This window comes from Schistocerca piceifrons, chromosome 3 (assembly GCF_021461385.2).
Source record: "Schistocerca piceifrons isolate TAMUIC-IGC-003096 chromosome 3, iqSchPice1.1, whole genome shotgun sequence".
Classification (NCBI taxonomy): domain Eukaryota; kingdom Metazoa; phylum Arthropoda; class Insecta; order Orthoptera; family Acrididae; genus Schistocerca; species Schistocerca piceifrons.
In genome coordinates, this window is record NC_060140.1 from 455,299,709 (window position 1) to 455,318,830 (window position 19,122).

The following is a 19,122-nucleotide window of genomic DNA, read 5'->3' on the forward strand; positions in this document are numbered from 1 at the left end:
GGTCTATATATAAACCCGCAACCAACCTCCATCGTCCTCAGTCCGCTGCTGACAGCCTTGTAGTGCGTTCAATTGCGTCTGTGTGTGTCAACTGGTTCTTTTATCTCCGCAAGATATAGAGAGGTAGCTGCAGCAACACCTCAGATTGTAGCGGGAAGAGGCTTAGAGTTCTGGAGAGAAGATTACCAAGTGAGTAAGTAATTTATATTTTGAGTGTAAATTTTCGAGTGTATGTTAAATGCGCCTTATTAATTCCATTTCCTTGTTGTAGTACAACTCGAGGATTTTGTCTTTGAGTGAGAGGAGAGACAGGAGGGAGCTGGACCGCAACAGACTCTGGAAGTCTTGCGTTGGGTTCACAGTCGGAATTGCCTTGTGAGCACAATATTTATTGTAGTTTGTTCTTGGGTAGTAACTATTCAAGATTTTCTTATTCATAGTTCTTTTTTTTTCTAAATCACTTGAAGCAAATGAAAATTGAGCTGGAGGTGGAGCTGGGGGCTCAAATGTAAATAAGCGACGAAAGATCCCTCGTAAGTATAGAGAAAAATATCCATGTGTCATCTTTCAGTGTAACTCGACATTCAAAATAAATAAAATTATGTCTCGTCCTATTACGGGAACACCTCTAGAGGACTTGGATTTGCTGGACAGGCAGCTGGAGGTTATTCATCAGCAGATTCAGGAACAGCCTCCAGCAAATAATGAGATGTCCAAGCAGCATACTTGTAGGTTTTTTTTTAAAAAAAAGGAGATTACGTGCCTCTAGTAGTAGTGGTGATAATATAGGACGTTTTTTTTCTGTAACAAACCGGTTTATATTTCTTGTTTGTTGTTGTTGTTGTTCTAGGCGAGACAGACGAGGACCAACAAAGGCGCTTTACTAATTATGAGAACTTTTTTGAGGGTGCGGTGGAGTCGCCTGACCTATTGTTTATGCCCTGGAGCCAGAGCAAAAACGGTAATTATTCACTCTGCTTATAACCATGTGATCGTCAAAATTCTTTCTTTCACTGTGCCACCAGCGATAAACAATGTATTTCACTATTCCGTATTTTCTCTCTTCATCTACAGCAGTCGCGTCTCAACACGGCGTGGCGCGCATTCCGGTGGCCGCTAAACTGTCTTCCTTATCAAAGCGGCTCCCGGTAAGACATACCTCGCCTATGGGGGCGCCGCTCGACGCCACGCGGGAAGCGGCCACCGCCACACCCGCCACCGCCGCCACCGCCGCCACCGCCCCCGGCCCCGACCCTGCCACGGCCGTGGCCACCCGCCCTCCCTCAGGCTAGCGGCTAGGTCTGTAGCAACCAGGCTGCTTGCAGCGGCCCGATTCCGCAACGTCTCTTCCTCCGCCGTCACGTCCTAGCCGATCACGTGAACTACAGCACACACCCCTGTCTTCCTCGCCAACTCCATCGACTAGTTGCAGTTATAGTAACAGTAATAGAGAAGATCCTGTGGCTAATGGCAGTTCCCTCTCCCGTCCTTCTAGTGAAGGACATCAGGTCAGTGGTACCATACCGCAGTCTTAGTACTCGGTGATTGCAGACGCTTTTGAGGAGCGTATCTTGTCCACCTGGATCGAGAGCCTGGAAGGATCGTACCGCGGACCTGTTGGTTTTCTTGGTTTTCTAAGGGCATGTCTTCCTGTCGTGGAAACAAAGCTCCACAAGATAGTCAATGATCCGCGGTATCCCGCCATTTAATGCAGTGCGGTGCTTTGCATACAATTATCGTACCCTCTATATATGAGTCTGGTGTTGAAGAGGCAACTCTTCATTACCTTTGTCCACTAAAAGCAAAGGTTCCGAGTTCGAGTCTCGGTCGGGCACACAGTTTTTATCTGCCAGAAAGTTTTATAAGAGCGCACATTCCGGTGCAGAGTGAAAATCTCATTCTGAAAACATCCCCCCAGGCTTTGGCTGAGCCATGTCTTCGCAATATCCTTTCTTCCAGGAGTGCTAGTTTTGCAAGGTTCGCAGGAGAGCTTCTGTGAAGTTTGGAAAGTAGGAGACGAGGTACAGGCGGAAGTAAAGCTGTGAGGTCGGGGCGTGAGTCGTGCTTGGGTAGCTCAGATGGTAGAGCACTTGCCTGCGAAAGGCAATGGTCTCGATTTCGACTCTCGGTCCGGCACACAGTTTTAATATGTCAGGAAGTTTCAGTTCACAACATCATTGTATGCAGAGTCTGTGCTCAGGAACCAACGGTTCAGTCTCTGCAATGCAAGACGTAGCGCAGTATCCAGATCATATAACTTCATAACTGAGACGTGCCTTAGACAAACACAGTTGTCACCCAATTTCACACATAGTGCACAGTCATCATACTGTACACTGTTGTAATAGGGAGTGTCACACCAGTAAGGTGAATGACTGCGGGAGAACGAGTTGGATAATGCTCCGCAGTCATCTGCTGATTGATGTAGCCCTCTGCACGACAAATTTCGTCCCAGTCGAACTCGGCAGTTGGCACTTTAACAGTCTTCGATACATTTTCAGTTTCCATTCTCGCATGAAAGCCCCAGACATGATGTGCTTCTGTGCCGACGTTTACACGTTTCGTTACACTGGGAGATAAATTGTAAGTGGAGCAGCCAAGCAAGGGCACTGAGCCGTGGAGTGCTCGCAACAGTGTTATTTTGTTCATGTATCGTTGAGATCGATTGTGGTTGAGCTAATTTATCTTTGCTTTTCGCGTGCCTCGTCTTCCGGGTTGTCGGGCGAAGGGATTTTGATTGTGAGCCTTCGACGGATAACCCTGGAGATCTCGTGACATTCGCTGGGAGACGAGTGTTAACGGTGGCCGAACGATCGTGATGACCGTTATGTGTTGTACTGTGAATTTGGTCGGGCGTTTTGGCAACATAGGCAGCTTGGAGATAAAGTTGTGTCACTGCGCTGGGAACAAAATTTGAAGTGTTGCGGTGAAGCTGTGGAACCCGCTCCTTCTTATTGTGTACGTGATATGAAGCAAGTGGTCATAATTGTGCTTTGTTGACCGTCCACTCAGAGACATTTAAATTTTATTACTATGGTGAGACTTTCATAGTCTATCTTTAAGGTGGCGTGGAAGAGTTCAGTTGGCCTAGTTAAATGGTGACCGTTATTTGAAAGTTTTCTCAGAAGTTTTACTACTACTCTGTGTTTCTTGTAATCGAATGATTTTATGTTGGCGTTTTCAAAGCCTGCTCTCTATTAATACAGTTGTCTGTGTGTAAAATTTTTAAGGTCTAAGTTGTGAATTTGTCAGTAGTGTAACTTGTTCTTTTACACTCTTACATCGAGTCAAAGGTTCTGCCGAGTGTTTCTATGTTTCAGGGTTACTGGAATTTCTGTGTGACTCACGCAAAACCCTTCGATTGTGCCAGCACCTTCGCGGGGAGTGAAATGTCATCCGAGGTCTAGGCGTTGCAGTGTTTAAGAACCTGATCACTACCGGTAGTTGTTCACCAATGGACTGTGCGGCTGGTCCCAGCGGAGGTTCGAGGCCTCCCTCGGGCATGGGTGCGTGTGTTTGTCATTAGGATAATTTAGGTTAAGTAGTGTGTAAGCTTAGGGACTGCAGATAAGTCCCATAAGATTTCACACACATTTGAACATTTGAAGCAGTATTTATCTTCCTTCCGCCAAGGCGGGTTAAGCTGGTAGATATAGAAATATATATTGTATGTAATCTGTTCTACGAACCCCTCCTTAAATATTAGCGACTGGCAACTGGCTTAACTTTAAACTGCATAGCATATGCTGAGTTCCTTGTGCAACTCTTTCTAGCGGTGTTTTATTAAGACGTCTGAACACATGAACATTCATTTTTAAAGATCAGTGTTTCTGCTGTAGTTTTTTATGTAAGTGGTTCTATCACGTTAAGTAATTGGATCTTAGCTTGGCACTAGTGTTGAAGTGTCATTAAGTCACCCTTTATTGGTAACTGTTTTCATTATATGTATTTTGAGGCAAATCCTATACGGGAGTTTGAATTTCTGAAGTTTGTCAGTAATTCTGTTTTCTTAATAATGGAAAATAAAGTGAGGGAATTTAGTGCCCGGCAACGTTAAGTTTTTAATTGAGCTTTTAACAAAAACCTCTTTAACGGACTGAAATAGTGAGTTTGTAATGGTATTGTAGTGAAGAATGTTAAGTGTGTGGCCATCTTAATGTAATAATTGGTTTTAAGGAGTTTGATGAAGTGGCTATGTGAAGTAATTGATAATTGCTGTGCTTAAGGTTTCTATAAATGCCTGGCACATTAAGTTTTTCATAACTTTCTTTTAAGGGAGTGTTTGAGTACTGATTACGTTGGGTTTCTAACTGTATTTGCAAACCTTTTCTAGTGGCTTGTCCACAATTTGTAATTGTCAAAGTCCTTAAAAGGCGTAATGTCAATAAACTGTATTAATTATAAATTGTGACTACCAACCATGATTCCCTCCCTCTTCCTCTTTTATGGTATCTAAGATATGGTGGGTAAGTGTGGTACGAAGAGGGAACCACGTACGGCTTGGTAGCAGAGACAGATCGGGGGTCGCTTTTCCTATCCTCTCCCATGGTTGGTAGTCGTTGCTTAGTAAGTTGTAAAATAGTCATTATTGTGTTTTGAGACTTGTTTGCCTGTTTCAGGAAGTTACGTAACATGAGTCTTCAACCTTTCCCCGGCAAAACTGATTTACGGAAAGAGCAGTATGAACTCCGTGTGCGCGGGCTGCCAGTACATGGAAATGTGTCTGATTTGGTGGCCAGTCTTCGTGCAGCGGCCGACACTCCCATTGACCTATTGACAGACATCGTTAGCGAGGTAGGTGACTTGATGTCGAATATCGAAACAGCTTTAAGTGATGTAGGTCGGACAATTGAATTTCTGGCGACTACTCAGCCAACACATAAACAAATTTGTCGCGTGCAGGCGCATTTAGCCCGTTACTGTAATTGTTTATCGGATTTCGTTCCAATTGTTCTCAATGATGAAATGGGTGCTCTCCGTCATAAGTTGCTTGGTGTTGCCGGAGATTTGCAGCCAGCCGCCGTAGTGCTTGCTTTAAAAATGGTTCAAATGGCTCTGAGCACTATGGCACTTAACATCTATGGTCATCAGTCCCCTAGAACTTAGAACTACTTAAACCCAACTAACCTAAGGACATCACACAACACCCAGTCATCACGAGGCAGAGAAAATCCCTGACCCCGCCGGGAATCGAACCCGGGAACTCGGGCGCGGGAAGCGAGGCTTGCTTTAAGCAGGGAAGGTTTAAGTACTAATTCTGAGCCAGAAAATGTGAGAGGTCATACGCGTAAAGTGCAACGAGTAATATTTGAGTTTATTTTCCAAGTTCCCTAATCCAGTTATGAACGTCTTGAAAGGTATATCTGTCTTGTATATCGAAAATTTGAGCTAGATTCCATTCTTCCTGTGGTTGTTAGTCCGTCTCTAGATTCACGCTGATGCATTGCATGTTCCAGAGTCTGTCGTATTAGCATTACTATATCCGATGTCTAAGAGTGTGCTTAGTAGCATGATAGTCGAGAAATGGGAACAGGGTGCCTTAGTTCAGCACCATCAGCGTATTGTTAATAGAAGGCTCTCGACGCGCATGCGCGCCGAATTACAGCAGGAATGTTATTGGAAGGTCCAAGCGTGTAACGAAACCTTAGTATTTTGAGAGGGTTCGCACGGTCGTAGTGGCGTTGGATATGCTTGTGTCCGACCTTGAGTGTATCGAACATATTTTGTAAGGCATGCGGGTACAGGATCGCACCAGGTTGAAACTTGTACACCTCCCTTGCTCTATGGAACAATTTCAACATTCGGTTTATTCTATTCATGCTATTTCTTGGGCGGATGAACATCGTTCCGCCACACAAGAGAAAGCAATATCTAAGGCACCAACGTGTAGTAACTCTATTAGTACCAGCTCTAATTCAGTAGTTCAGCGTTGCTACTATTTGCATGAGGTTGATCATTTAGTACATGATTCTCCGGTACTTAGGAGACCTCGTTCAAATAGCTGACGCCAGAGGATGGGAAAAGAGGGAGAGTTTACTAACTGGCCAGTTAATTTTAAAGCCATTCAGGAGGGGCATGTTCCGACGCTACCTTTTTTCTGTGCTAGAGTGTGACAGGAACCAGTATGTGCATTGCTGGATTTGGGTGGTTGTGTATCCTCAGTTGATCACGATTGGTACATAGAATATAGACATTTGTGCAGGTTTTCGTCCCCGCAGTCTCCGGCTCAGAAATGTCGGGTCGCCGATGGCCAAAAGTTACCTCTAGTAGGGGAGATGCAGGGGGTGGTTCCACGACGACAAATTCTCATGGCCTCATAGATTTTTCATAGCTAAGAATTTGAGGGTCCCTTTGTTGCTCTGGTGTGATTTCATCCAGCATGCCGGTTTGGTATTCGACTATGCCAGGAGTGTATTATTTTAAATTTGTGCCTCACCACCGCCTCTCTATGTGTTCGTGCCAGTAGTCCTGTGCAGGGAATGTGAGCTTTGTGTGCAATGTGCTGGTTGACACGGGTTGTATTACGGCGCATCAAGTACAGGCTCTCAACCAGGTCTTGGAGCGCGATCGTGAGGTCTTATTGGATAAGCTGGGGGATACCGAAATTATTAAGTATGACATCCAATTAACTAATAGTGTGCCCATACGTCAGGCCCCTTATAGGCTGTCTCCACCGAAGATGAAGATTTTGAGAGCCAAAATCAATAAGATGCTACAAGAGGGGATAATTAGACCATCAACTTCGCTCTAGGCTTTGTCTGCATTTCTAGTGCCCAAAGACCGGGGTAGAGATTTTCGTATGATAGTTGATTGCAAAAGGCTTAACAAAAAGGTTGTGTTTGAGTCAGTTGCCTTGGCCGATTTCCACAATTGCTTTAGCAGGTTTGCAGGTGATAATGTGTTCACCTTAGATCTCAATCAGGAATATTACCAGATTCACCTTGCCGAGTCATCCATGCCTATGACAGCGTTTTGTACAGATTGGAATTTGAGTTCATCCGGGTCCCTTTTGGGTTGGGCTCTGGTGCGGCTGTGCTGTCCCGTTTGTTGGATGTGGTCTTATGGGACTTGAAGTTCGTTTGTGTCTACAACTATTTAGATGACATAGTTATCTACAGTCGCACCTTTGAGGAACACCTTCACCTAGAGCAGGTTTTCTTAAGGTTGCGTTCGGCTGGCCTCACCGTCAAACCATCTAAGATCACCTTGTGTAAACAACAGGTTTCTTTCTTAGGCCATTTGGTAACTGCAAAAGGCGTAAGGATCGACCAGGATAGAACTAAGGCCTTATGGGATTTTCCCGCTCTCCAGGATAAGAAATATGTCGCTCCCTTCATTGGCATAGCAAATTTCTTTCGTAAATTCATTGCCAATTTCGCCCATCTTGCTGCCCCCCTCAATGATTTTCGGAAAAATAACGATTTCGTATGGGGAGAATATCAGCAGCGAGCCTTCACGCAGATTAACACTGCAATTACTAATTCCCCGTTGTTAGCTGTACCGGACGATTATAGTACGCTTGTAGTACAGAACGACGCCTGTCATACCGGCGTAGCGGCAGTTTTACTTCAAGAACATAAAGGAGAGAGGCGACCTTTAGCTTATGCCTCACGGCGACTGACTGCTTCTGAATCCAACTATTCTGTATATGAATTAAGGGCTGTGGCCGTTGTTTTTGCCTTGGAAAAGTTTTGTTTCTATTTGTACCAAAGAGAATTTGTATTAGAGACGGACAAACCAGGAATTAATTGGGGTCTTGTCTAGGACGAGGAAAACTGGCCGAAATGCACGTTGGGAGGTCCGTATACCTGCCTTTCGTTTTCACGTCAGACATATTAAAGGCTCGGATGATGCAATTGCCGATGCTCTGAGTCGTATGTTCACACCCGATTCAAAGGGAGGTCAGGAGCAAGGCGAACAGGACATTAGTATTGGAGCGATTTTGTCAGACCTTCATAACCTATTTGGTGGGCTTAAAGAGAAGCAGGCGAAGGACGGGTGTAGTGGTCCGATTCGAGAAAGGGTCATGGCTGGGGTTTGGTGCCGGGTTATTACCTCCAACAAGGGGTACTGAGTAAGCAGGGTAGAGGCGATCAACAACGGAGGATGTGTTTGCCAATTGAGTTAGTACCGATGGGCTTCCGGTATTATCACGGAACTTTTCTTAGCGGCCATTTGGGCCTATATAAGCCCTTGGCCCGGATCCGCGAAAATTTTGTGTGGCCTTCTCTTTATCGCGACATTAGGCGACTGGTTGGGGAGTGTGATCTCCGCAAGAGAGCAAGCCTGATTCCGGGATCTCTCGTGGGCTTCTACACTCGCAGAGGAAGCAATATCCCATCGATAAAGTTTTTATCGACTATATTGGACCGTTGCCCTGGACAAAGAAAGGCAATCGTTACATCTTGGTTGTCGTGGATGCTTTCTCCCGATTTACATGGCTGCTACCTACGCGGGGGTCACTGCGGAAATCACCACCCAGCAATTGTCGGTCACATCCTGGTTCGGACCGCCGAAATCATTGGTAAGCGGCAATGCACCCACTTTTCAGTCTCGTGTGTTTAAGGCCTTCTGTTTCAATCAGGGTATTAGACATATTACCATCACGCCTTATTATCCTAAGGCGTCATTTACAGAAAGAGTTAATCGGAATTTGAAAACAGCCCCAATCAACTACCATACCCAGTCACCTGGTAGATGGGATATGACCTTGCCCTGGTTCAATGAGGCGTTTACTACGGCCAAACATGAGGCAACCGACATGGCACCTGCTGCGTTAATGTTCGCTATACCATTAATTCTACGTTATGAAACTTGTAGAATATAAACGACCTCTTACCAATCTCCATTACCCCTCAGAGCCTCCGTGAGAACTGGCAAAGGGCCAGACAGTGTATCCATGCAACCCACCGGTGAGAGCAGCTTCGATATGCAAAGGGTTGTAGACCATTTTCGGGAAAGTTTGGGGATCTGGTATTTATCCGTAACTTGGTGGATCCGTCTAGCCAAGATACGAATGGAAAATTAAAACCAAGATATTGGGGCCTTGTTGTATCTGCAAATTCTTGAGCTCGGATAACTTGCAGGTCAGGGAGATCGCGTCGGGCAATCTCTTTAGGGTACATCTCAGGCAGGTTAAGCTGGGGTGAGTAGGGGACCCACCTCTGGGTGGAGTCCTCCCGCTTAGGAGGGCGAGGTTGAGCAGTGGCGAGCTGGCGTCAGTGTTATTTTGTTCATGTATCGTTGAGATCGATTATGGTTGGCTAAACTATTTTTTCTTTTCACGTGTCTTATCTTCCGGGTTGGCAGGCGAAGGAATTTTGGTTGTGAGCCTTCGACGGGTAACCCTGGAGACCTCGTGACATTAACTGGGAGACGAGTGTCAACGACTGCCGAACGAGAGTGATGACCATTATATGCTGTGGTGAGAAATTAGTTGAGTGTTTTTGGGACATGGGCAGCTTGGAGATACAAGTTCAGTAACTTCGCTGGTAACAAAATTTGAAGTGAAGCGGTGAAGCTGTGGAACCCGCTCCTTTGTACTGTGTACGTGATATGAAGCAAGTGGTCGTAATTGTGTTTTGTTGGCCGACGCACTCAGAGGCATTTAAATTTCTTTATTATGGTGAGACTTTTACAGTCTAACTTAAGATGGTGTAGAAGAGTTCAGTTGGCCTAGTTAAATGGTGACCGTTATTTGAAAGTTTTCTCAGAAGTTTTGCTAGTGCTCTGTGTTTCTTGTAATCGAATTATTTTATGTAGGCATTTTCAAAGCCTGCACTCTATTAATGCAGTTGTCCATGTGTAAAATGCTTAAGGTCAAAGTTGCGAATTTGTCAGTAGTGTAACGTGCTCCTTTACACGCTTGCCCATATATCGAGTCAAAGGTTCTGCAGAGTGTTTCTATGTTTCAGAGTTATTGAAATGTCTGTATTACTCACGCAAAAACCTTCGATTGTGCCACCGCCTTGGCGGGGAGTGAAATGTTATCCGAGGTCTAGGCCTCTCAGTGTTTAAGAACCGGGACACTACCGGGAGTTGTTCACATACTGCCTTTCAAAGTTTAGTATTTATCTTCCTTCCGCCAGTGCTGGTTAAGCTGGTAGATATATAAATACACATTGTATGTAATCTGTTCTTATACGAGCCTGTTCCCTTAAATATTAGCGACTGGCAACTGGCCAGACTTTAAAATGCATAGGACCTGCTGAGTTCCTTGTGCAGCTCTTTCTAATAGCCTTTTTTTAACACGTCTGAGCACATGAACACTTATTTTTAAAGATCAGTGTTTCTGCTGTAGTTTTTTATGTATGTGGTTCTATCATGTTATGTAATACCTTAAAAGGCGTAATGTCAATAAACTGTCTTAGTTATAAATTGTGACTTCCAACCATGATACCATCCCACTTCCTCTTCTATGGTATCTAAGATATGGTGGATAAGTGTGGTACAAACAGGGAACCACATACCAGTTACACTCAATGCCTTCTTATCCACAGCATCTGCACTCTGTGATTGCACTAGCCCAGGGATGTTCTCCTGGGATGGATCATATGTAGGTGACCAGTACTGTCCTCCATCTTGCTGTTATTTAGGACCACCAGAAATATTCGATGTGTTGGGAGCAGATCGCTTGTCCTCATCACATAAATCGGTGAGTGGGACAGACAAAATAGCTCCTTGTCCTGCTCCAGCAAGTGGGCTATGTGCGCTGCAGGATCCCACGTCGTCGCTACAGGTTCAGACATGCTGGAGGTTGTTTCAGCCTCAGAACGAGAGGTCAGTGCAAGTCTGAAGAAGATGCCAGCCAGGGTTGCCACAGGGCAGGACATGGCAGAAATCGGCATGTTGGCCTTTGACCCTGTGGGCTTGGACGTGTCGAGGGCTCCTGCAGAACAAAGACGAAAAACAATTACAGTTGGACCAAGACGTGAAAACAGCTAGTAATAATAATAATCTAACGACAGAGAAAGATGTGATATGCGATACTTTCTTCTTCCTGTTCTGCAAGGCTGTGCTGGATTGCAACTGCTGTTGATGCTTCATGGTACATCTTCTACTGCTACTGCTGCTGCTGCTCCTGCTGATTGACTGACTGAACAAGACTGAGGTCCCAAAGCTGCTGAGCATGCCCTATATCCCCTCCAATGACGTTACAGATACCACCATCCTACTGGCTGAAGTCTAACACATTACTGGATTAAGGGTTTGTATTGGTTCCCACCATTTTCCCCCACCCCAATCCGCCATCTTGGATTACATAATAGGATGAATGAAAGCACCCTCTGGTGGCAGTACTGTGTACTAGGTCAGTTGGACACCAGACCTCATGGTGGACACACTTGATGGAAGTACAGCCCCTAATTGTTCAAATAGTCATATGTCCAGCACAGGCCGAGTACCTTTCCCACCACTTCCTAGGAACAGGTGCCTGTGGGGTGACTTTGGTTAGTGGAGGTAGCCCAAGTGCCCTTTTTTCCCACCATTTTCTTAGGTTAGTGGAGATAGTCGTGGTGTCTTGCATTGTCCTGATGGAATTTAAATTTCCTGCCAGGGGGGGTGACGCATGGCAATGGGGGTGGCACTTTCCTGCCAAAGTCCTCCATCTTGGATAATGGTAATGTCACGCCCACCATCTTGGATGACGTCATGTGCTGTTGCCAAGTCTACAGGCCGCCATCTTGGATGCATCTGGCAACAATGGAGGGTTGGATTGCAACTGCTTTGTTCGTCTACTGACTTCCACATGTTCACGGGGACCCTACACGATTTTTGGCACGTGCACCAGTTTCTTTGGCTCTTCAGTGTAATCGAGGACATAGGATGCAAGTGCGACTCTGAGATCAAAGTTTTTGGCGCAGGAGAGGAATTAATGGTGGCCCGCATAGAAAAAGAATCTCGTCAGGTAGACCTAGGTTTTTGGTGTATAGGGGTACAGAGACTGTCTACTACCTAGTTTCTTCTTACTGGCTTGCTGCATGGTGTTGCCCCCGATATTACCCCAGTTAAAGCCTACAGTGTGCCATACTGTCCCTGTTTCGTGATGTTTATTTGTTACTATCAATTGATTTTTAACACTGTCTGCTGCAGTTCATATTCTAGCATGGTGTGTCGTTTGATTGTTGTTTTTACTTATGCGTTAGCTATGGCATGTCTGAATGCAAATTGCAGTCCAGATGATACCAGTAATTATCTTTTCGGATCTGAAGAGTTATGTGTTTGAGCAAAATGGTGCAGAACACGAAAAGTGTGAAATTTTCATCACCTTCCAGGGTTATGTAACACAAGATAGGACATGCTATTCTTATTCCTTTTATCATGTGTCTTACATGGCTGGCTGATGCCCTGCACAACGTTGTCTTCACATAGAATTACTGAGAAGGCAAGGTACTGCCCAGATCGTGCTTGGTTTCAAAATTATTTTTCGTGTTTCCTGAAACATTTCTGAAATTTGTGCACAGGTTGTCGAATGGACGTAAGGAAGGGCTGGTACCAAATGCATCAAAATCCAAATCTCGTTGCATTGTGTTCGCGAACGGTGTTTGTGTGGCCATTTCGGTGCTTATTTTCCTTAAATTATTTTAAATTTCTTTACAAAAATGACACAGTTCACATCCCACAAAGAATTATTTTGTGACAGAGCCTCACTTGTATTCCGTTTGACGGGGATACTGAATCGACATTTTCACTTTCATTGAACAACTCGTTGTCTGCAAATGATGAGACGGAAAAGCAGTTTCAAAATTTTCTTCGTTATTAGAATCGTTTGTCAGTTCTGTCGTAGTTAATGGTAAGATACAAAAGTCACTTCTGTTGTTTTTTAGTTATGCTCATGTATTTGTTCTACATGCGTAAAAGATAATAAAGAGAAATGGTGTTCTGTTACTCTTTCTCTTTCGATAGTTTGATATCTACCTTGGGTACCTTTTATTACTTTACTGAACGTTACCATATTGTCCTTTTCATGTATGAGTGGGGATATTTCAGTGGGGACATCTCAGCGACTATTATTTTTCGCAACCAGTGTGCTAATCCGATTTCACTAAAATCTTAAATCTTGTGCCAGCTAAGCTGCGTGTTCTTATGCTTGCCACTGCCAGTTGTATTCTTATTATACTGTACGATAAATTCTTACTATGCAATCTATAAAGTAATGTACTACCAGTGTGTTTAAATAAAGAATAGGATCACTGACTAGTACTCACTGCTCCAAAGAACAAAGTGTAATAATGAATTTTGTATTAACTCAAATGCTTTCATCATGTCTCCGAACTATTATTAATTTGTTCTCACATTTTCTTTATAATTTATCTCTCTCTAGTTGTTTCAAATTCAGGTTTTCGTTTACTTTATGTTCAAACAGTAGTACTTTGAGCCACCGCTCGACCATGAAAGGGACAAACAATCAGTACAGTGAACGGCTCAATAGAGGATGAGGTCTGATAGATTTATTTTTTTAAATGTAGTGTCAATTGAGGTTTGGTTAGTGCTTATGCTACATGACTGATTCAAAAACTCGGCCTTCTACTCGGAATGACTGCAGGGTCCGCGCACACAATAAGTAAAAATGATTGACAGATTTATAATATAAATCACGCCATTGCCAGATCGGTGCCATAACGAAGTGTTGCGTTTTGCCGCTAGAAATGCTCTAAAATAGAACTCGTGACACAAATATAACTCATAATACAATAAATATTCATATAAACACGTAATGTCGTGGATAATAAGAAAAAAACACGTATGTAACTCAAAATACGCTCGTATATTATGAAATCATGTATATCTACAGCCCACGATGCTTACATTATGGCGGATGGAGGCAAAAGACAAGTGCGAACAGCCAGGCTTCTTCTATAGTTGAGTCGTCGTAAGATGGTCACAGTTCTGTAAATGGCTCCTGTTTTCATGTGCTTCTTAGTTGAAAGCTGGCAACGGTGCTCTGAGCTGTCATGAGTCATCTTACACTGTCTCGAGTATAGCTACATTCTACAAAATTTACTTGCACAATTGTTGGTCAGTATCGTCTAGTATTGTGTACACTGTTCTTGAGAAACACGGAAGAATAAACACTCTGCAAAAATTTGATACTTTGAGTCCACGTTTCATTGTCACATACCCTCTAGCCAACATTACTCAAGCATATTAAATTCAACATTTGCGTAATTCTCTCTCGATACCTCTCCCCCCCCCCCCCCCTCTCTCTCTCTCTCTCTCTCTCTCTCTCTCTCTCGCTACCTCTCTCCAACGTCTTAAAATTATTTTATACACTTTTCATATCATCAATGTTTCTTCGGATATATTTACTTTACCATATCGTAATTATATTAAATCTATAATTTAAATATCTGTGAGAAGCGCTTTTTGTTTCCCGTATTACTATTTCATGCACACTCCCATACAGTTGTAGCCAGTGATATACAAAACGGCAGCCTCTTGAACATGTAACTATTTACGCAGTTGATTCTCAGGTAATCCTTGGTTATCTATCGGATCGCCCTATGGCACGTGACCTTCACACTGGTTGATCGGACTCTACATTCGATGTAGTCACGTGTGGGCATTCGAAAACGAAAACAAATTCGTGGCGGGGTAAATGTCGCAGCGCGAGCCCTAAAGTTGCTTGAAATTGTTGAAATTGCACGAGCGCCTGAAGATTAATAATACAATAAAAGCAGACTCCTATCTGAAACCTAACCTGTGAGAGACGATATAAGTAAAATAAACACGTTTCCGTCTTCCTTACGCTAATGTTGCAATCTTCAATGAACCAGCCACAATATCGAATGTCGGCTCCTGACTTGACACTCTTGTGTGATATTAATATTGTAGACCCATTTATTATTTCGAGTCATTGTCGTGCAATTCGTTTGTGCGTTTACAGTGCGATTGTGAACAGCTTTAATCGTTACCCACAGCGCGGCTGGGAATGTAATTGTTGTTCAGTTTTCTTTTCAGCGACGTTATAATCGTTATTGTGAATAGCTCTGTTGACTCCTTCGGTTCTACGTATTACTTTGCCGTTTTAAAGCCTGAAATATTACATTTTAAGTGAAAGGCGTATAAACTGTGCTAGTTATTGAAAGGAGTAATTTTTTCAAGATTAAACGCAGTATAGTAGACTGTTTCAGTGTATCCAGTTCCGAGGTTTCAGCTGCAGATGATTGTCTGTGTGGTTCGGAAAAACGTGTGATTTCTCACTGTGTAAAGATGTGCAGAGTACTGGAGTGAGTAGATCACAGGGAGTGTACATTCCTAAAGAATGGAGTAATATTTCGGTGGGTCCAATGTGTGGAAGTAAACAAGCTCAGTTACCGTCACTAAGAAAAAATTATTCATAACCATACTAATTCCGAAGTCCATTTAACTGCATGCAGACTACGTAAAGAAAGACGAGACAATGTTGTAGAAAATCTTGCAGCTGAATAGCAGAGAGACATTTTAGAAAGTATGGGGAAAGTGTTTTGCATACCATATTTTGTAGCAAAACATAGCTAAACATTTTAAAATTTCACAAGCTTGTGGATTTGCGAAATTAAAATGGTCTCCACATGGGCAAATCACTGCATAGCAAATTCAGTTCTGCCGACATCATAGACTGTACTGCGGTCACTATGAGGATGAAGCTCTGTTCATCTATAACATCGAAGAATTCAAAGGTCTGTATACACATTGATGAGTCTGCATCTGTTGCTTCACACTCAGTGTTCATAGTGTATTTAAGATCTGATATCAATTATGGCTGTGTAAATATTTTATTTTGAATGTCATTGAGCTTATAAGAACAGATGCAGAAACAACTCAAGCAGATCTTGTAAAATGTCTCATGAGGCATGGTTTTTCTTCAAGTTATTTGAATGACAATTTCATTATTGCTGAGAGGCACCCACATGCCTTGCTCATACTGTGGCATCAAGCAGTCAGGCCTGCAAGATGAGTGGTCTGCCAAGCGAGTGGATTCATTCTTATTTATCAAGTAACATGAGCTCTAGTACTTACAATTAAGTTACAAATTATTCTCCTGTTTGGATATTACGCAACGGAAACGGATAATGCACATCTGACTATTAGTAATTTACACAACTCCGACTGTTCACTACGCACTGGCAATACCACATTTTCTTTCTTACCCATCGGCTTTGTTCAACACGTGGCCATCGCACTGAATATGAATGGCGCACACATTATAAATTATGGGTATCATGGCAACATACTATTCGAAGGAAAAGGCCACCTATCTTTTTCATTTCACTATCTTTTTTATTCCGATAAATTCTATAACCTAAACACAACATTATATTTTCTACAACAATTGCACATGGGAAACTCGGCCCAGTGGACATGGCCTTACATTGGTGATTCTCTACCTTATGGTCTCGTAATTATCTAACACAACAGTGCACTTTCTGGATAGGATGGTGGATCTTTTGCTATATCTCACACTTAGACTCTCACAACCATCATCACGAAACTTTCCTCCAGACCGAGCAGTACAAAAGGAACATGCATAACCCACTGCCTCTGAACCTGTCTTGCTACTCTCCCATGCAAACCACACATACTTAAATTACGTGAAATACACCACACTGGCAAAACAGAATACAACACAAGGAATAGTAATTACGTTATAATCACATCACTTTCAGCTTTCCCACTTCAATTAGTATTAATCCCAATTTCACACGACACTGCCCCACTTCGTAACTTTTCTTTCCTACTATGAACTCTGGAGGATATATGCACGTCTTCCTTTGCAATGCAAGCCGAGTGGCGTTGCTGGATAGACGGCTGACTCACCTTGCTTCTCTCTCAGAGTATGAGAGTTTGAATCTCGCGTCACACGGAAACGTAACACACAAAGTAATGTTAAGATCATATTCGTCACACACGCGAGTCCTCAATTGATACCTTGGACGAGTACTTCTCTTTATCCTTTGTCGCATGCACAGATTGAGACTCATACAGTACTCACCACGTGGAAGTGCTCGTTTCTAATTTCAAGTCCTGCACACCCCATTTCTTAAATATTTCCAACTTATAGTACACGCGTTAGTAATTCAGCTTAACTTAAGCACTAGGAAGTATTTCAATGTATTGCTACACGTGGTTTCATTTAGACCGTTGGTCACTTCCGAAGATTACTACAATCCCCTTAATATTACCTGCCTGACATTTAATTCTCCCCACAAAAGTTCCCGAAATAGAGAAATTATTATTTCAAACTACTCTTAAGTATTTCACATGCATACCATGTCTCCACTCTTTTGTCTTTATGGAGCACACCTAAGACAGGTCTTACCACCACTAGATCTAGCGGCAGAGTGCTGAAAACATGGCCGTTCTTCAGGTCATCTCGCACCTCTGCCGAAGTGGGGGAGCATCTTGCTACCGCATTGGTCAGCCACATTTCAGGCGCTCAAAGCTCCGGTAAATTTCATCTCTTTGGTTCCACCAAAGGTGACCAAAGGACCGTCTCAAAGATGATCATGTATTCACATTCACTATCTGCAGTTAGCAGACGACCATACAATCATTCATTTCACAGATCTCACCAAATTGGATTTAGGGATTTATTTTGTGGGAGTGCACATGTGATCAATTAAATAAATAAATGGTCGTTACTTCCTACACTGGTATCTGGCTTTGGTGCATTAAGTGAAATTGAGTTATTACTACAAAAAAAAAATGTCGTTCTGACAAGAATAACTAAGAATGTTGTACCTATGTCAAGCGGTACTGTACCCTTTCGGTGCATGCAGTAATTGTGCTAATGAAATTCTAGGTAGGAATTAAGATGTTTTGGAACGACTTAATAACAACCACATCAAACTGTTCTAACAGCATTGTTTATGCCACCGAACTGAATTAGGGGTTGCTAATGCAATCGAAGATCTTCCTGGTGTGAATCATATTATCACTTTTTTAACAAGCTGTAGACGTTGTATCATAAATCTTCAAAGAATCAGCATGAACTCTTCGCTGTTGCGCAAGAATTAGATGCAGAACTTAAGAATATATCAAAAGTATTCTCAGTGAGTGGGGTGGCTTCAAGCTTTAGAGCAGTTAAAGTAGTATGTAAGTTCTACTAGGCTCTAAATACTCATTTCGGTAGATGGCGGAATGACAGGACTTAGAAATCACTTGTAAGGAAAGAGTTAAAGGGATTGTAGAATACATTATGAAGCCCTGAATTCAGAGCAACACTGCATTTTTCTCTGATGTTCTTGACGAGATTGGTATCCTCTCACAGCATCCCAAAAGGAGATGTTAATCAAAACACCCGTGCTTGCCTATGGCTGGTGATGCAGCAATTAATTTCCAATTTCACGTATTTATAACAAAATCCGGTCTGTGCACTGTCGTACAAAGAAAATAGAAGAGGGCCAGCTCACAAAGTCTCCTTCTGGACTAGAAATCCGCAACACGAACTCTCAGTATAGGTATCGCTTCTACAACTGACAGAAGCAATTAGGTGTTTATGGTGCCAGTTTCCCGGACATATTAATGTGAAGAACTGCAAACCACAATATATGCAGACATAGTGCGTGCCATGCAACGATAGTTCTTCTCTTTACGCGTGAGTGCGTATGTGCAGTGTAAAGTTCCTGTGGGAAAGGCGTTGTGAGAACCAGAGCAGAGCGCGCACCTGACGTTGCGACACAATACACGTACCTCCGTAAGCGCCCCCCTTCATATGCAAATCTGCACCCCGGCGCTCCTCCCCCCTGCCTGCCTCTGCAGGCCGACCGTACACAGCGGGCGCGCCCTGCAGGCCGGCGCTCATTGTCCCGCCGCGAGACAATGGGGCGTGGCTGCGGCGCTCGCCCGCCGCAGGCTACCTCACCACTGCCCGCCGGGTACCTCTATGCATTCCCTACGCTCAACACTAGATAGCAGGTGCTTGCGCCCTGCCCTTGCTACTGAAACACACTGCTTAGAGGTTCGCTCTCTCGCTAATTTCAGCTCTTTGTCCTTTCCCCATTTTGATCGTTGATACAGTACTGGCTCAAATGGCTCTGAGCACTGTGGGACCTAACTGCTTTGGTCATCAGTCCCCTAGAACTTAGAACTATTTAATTCTAACTAACCTAAGGACACCACACACGTCCATGCCCGAGGCAG